Source organism: Chrysochloris asiatica, unplaced genomic scaffold (genome assembly GCF_000296735.1).
Source record: "Chrysochloris asiatica unplaced genomic scaffold, ChrAsi1.0 scaffold00092, whole genome shotgun sequence".
NCBI classification, from domain to species: domain Eukaryota; kingdom Metazoa; phylum Chordata; class Mammalia; order Afrosoricida; family Chrysochloridae; genus Chrysochloris; species Chrysochloris asiatica.
The window spans coordinates 6,711,679-6,714,932 of NW_006408610.1; the positions used below are offsets into that span (position 1 = coordinate 6,711,679).

At 40.0% G+C, this 3,254-nt stretch overlaps 1 protein-coding gene and 1 pseudogene across 1 annotated transcript in view; one reads left to right on the plus strand and one right to left on the minus strand.

The window, feature by feature from the left end:
• Nucleotides 1–3,254, plus strand: part of MYO9A (myosin IXA) — a 352,098-nt gene that overhangs the window by 95,157 nt on the left and 253,687 nt on the right. The gene's annotated exons all lie outside the window — the stretch shown is intronic.
• Nucleotides 351–764, minus strand: LOC102842247 (annotated as a pseudogene).

The following is a 3,254-nucleotide window of genomic DNA, read 5'->3' on the forward strand; positions in this document are numbered from 1 at the left end:
GTAATTGTTTAGTAGAATTCACCAGTAAGTTCAGTGATCCTGGACTTTTGTTTTGGGACGTTTTTTATTAATAACTCAGTTGCATTACTTGCTATCGGTCTAGTTTGCTTTTCTGTGTCTTTTAAATTAGATTCTGTATTTTGCGTCTTTCTAAGAATTTGCCCTTTTCATCTAGATCATCTAATTTGTTGGCAAAAACTTATTCATGTTATTCCCCTCTTTAATCCTTTTTATTTCTTAAAGGTTGATACTAATATCACCCCTTTTATTCTTTAACTCCTCTCTCTCTCTCTCTCTTTTTTTTTCCCCATTGGAAAACGTGGTCTTTATTGCTCTGTGGTGAGGGGTGCTTAGGAGCTCTTGGTGGGGCAGCTCCGCCTCCTCTTCACCAATTCCGGCTTCTGGCTGCGCAGGATGGCACTAGCTCTGCGTATTGCCGCCATGCGCAGATCAAGCCGTTATTTGTTCTTGCGGATCATGTGCCGGATGCTGCTGAGCGTGGTGCGGGCATTCTTGTTAATAGTGGTCCGCAACTAGGAGGTGGCCAGTTTCCGCTAGCCTGACCTCTGCTTCCAGACCACCACAACCCCTTTGCCATCTGCAGCTGGCTTCACACCTACAGTCTTGTGGTGTATCAGCCCATTGCAGCGGAAGGAGTTGCGAGCCTTTAAATTATTGGGCTCAGTGCTGTATGTCTGCTTGTTCCTCTTGATCAGGAAACAGGAACAGTTCCTTACCACCATCCTTTGCAGATGTGCGGACATGGTGGCAGCTTCTGCCCGTGCAGCTGCCGGAGACAGAAAGAACTCTTCTCTCTTTTTTGCTTTGTCAGTTGAATTAAAGATTTGACAATCTTATTGACCATTTCATAGATTCAATTTCTGGAATTGATTTTTTCTATTCTCTATTTCATTTATTTCTGTCCTAATGTCTATTTCTGCTTGCTTTGGATTTAGTTTGCTCTTTTTTCCTTGTTTCTTAAGGTGTTTGTTTGCTGGTGTTCTAACTGCAGGTCTTTTCATATTTCACTTCTGGATCTGCGCTTTGACATTTTCTGTTTAGCCCTTTTATTTTCTAATTTCTCCCATTTGCTTTAGCATCTCTGTGCTGGAGAACAAGTTTCGGAGTCTCTTCTGACATCCATTTTGGTCTTTTCTTTCTTTCCTGTTCTTTAAATGTCCTTTTGCTTTCTTCCTTGATGCCAGGATGTTCTTGATGTCATCCCACAACTCTTCTGGTCTTCAGTCATTAGTGTCCAATTCATCAAATATGTTCTTGAGATGATCTCTAAATTCAGGTGGGATATATTGAAGGTCATATTTTGGCTTTTGTGAACTTGTTTTCATTTTTCTCAGCTTGAACTTGAATATAAGCAGTTGCTACTCTGTTCTACAGTCTGCCCTTGGCTTTTTGACTGTTCATAATGAGCTTTGTCTGTGTCTTCCTACATATATAGTCAGTTTCATTCTTATGTATTCTCTCTGTTGAGGCTCAGGTGTATAGTCACTTTTTATGTTGTTTAAAAAACGTTTTTGCAATGATATTAACTGTAAATGAATAGCTTCACCATAATCCTTCTTCCATAGCTCCACCTTAACCTTTGTTGTTGCTGTTAAGTGCCGTCAAGTCAGTTCCAACCCATAGAGCGGCCCAGTATAGGGTTTCCAAGGAGTGGTTGGTGAGCTTGCACCACAGACCTTGCCCTACAACATTAGCAACTCATTTTAAGATGGGTCCATAATCAGAGCCATGGAGGCTAGGATTTTATAATACACTACAGAATTGAACATTATTACTTGAAGGGCCTTAATAAATATTTAGCTCCCCTGCGGCTAAGCTTCAAAATGTTCGAGAAAAATGAAATTAAATAATAATGGAAACAGTCCATGAAATTTTTGAAGCCTGCTCCACACAGACACACACACATATACACACACACACACAGAGAATCAGGAAGTATTGGTGTAAAATCATAGAAACCTTTATTAAACAAAATTATCAGAATGTAAAATTACTGTCTTTTCAATATATTCCCCATTGTGTGGCGCTTTGGGTTAATGGGCCAAATTGCAAAGCCGTTTGAAGTACAAGGTTAGTGGTTCAAGCTCACCAGCTTCTCCTCGGAAACCCTATACAGGGTCGCTATGGGTAGGAACCAGCTCGATGGTACTTAACAACAACAGCAACAACACTTCCCCCAAAGAATTCTGCAATCTTTGATTTGCATGAGGTCAAAACATCAGTTTTTGCATCCTCAGGGACTGAAATTGTGTTCCTTTTAAATATTCTTTGATTTCTGGAACAAAAAGAAGTCTGTAGGGGCGAGATCAGATGGATGTGAAGAAAACACAATTTTCTTAGGACAGTACTTTCTAACCTCAGAAAATGAGCAATTGCATTGTTATAATGAAGAAAAAAAAAAATCTTTGCATAACTTGTGCATAATTTTCCTGGCCTCCTTCTCACCGTTGTAGTGTTCCATTTTCTTAGAACTTTAAAAAAATGATCTTCTCTGATCATCTTGTGTCCCTTGAGAAAATCTATAAAGATGATGACACCCTGGAATCTAAAAACAGTCACTAGAACTTCATGAGTTGATCTCTCTGACTTTAATTTAACTGGATCAGCAGGTTCTCTCAGAAGTCTATGTTGGACATTTTTCTTTGTTTTGTCAGGTACCCTAATTATTACAGGTGTATTACAGAGAGAACTTGTCTGCAACCATCCATTCATAGCAGAGACATGTTCAAACCTGTGCTTGCATGCGCTGCAACCCTTGTAGCAATACTTCATGTGTACGTGTATACATGTATTCTTTGTGTAGGATATCCAGCATCTGGACATCTTAGGGAGAGTTTCTATTGATTTTTTATTTATTTGGTTTTTTCTGTTTTTGGGCTGTTCTTGATTCCTTCCTTCCATGTGTTGTAATTTTTCTTTATAACTGAAATTATAGTTCTGAGTATTATAATATGTTGTTGTTGTTAGGTGCCATTGAGTTGGTACCAACTCATAGTGACCCTATTATGCACAACAGAACGAAACACTGCCCGATCCTGGGCCAACCTCACCACTGTTGCCACGCTTGAGTCCATCGATACTGCCACTTGGCCAATCCATGTTGTTGGGGGTCTTCCTCTTTTTCTCTGACCCTCCACCTTACCAAACATGGTATCCTTCTCCAGCGACTGGTCCTTCCTGACAATATGTCCGAAGTATGACAGACGAAGTTTGGCCATCTTGGCCTCTAAGGA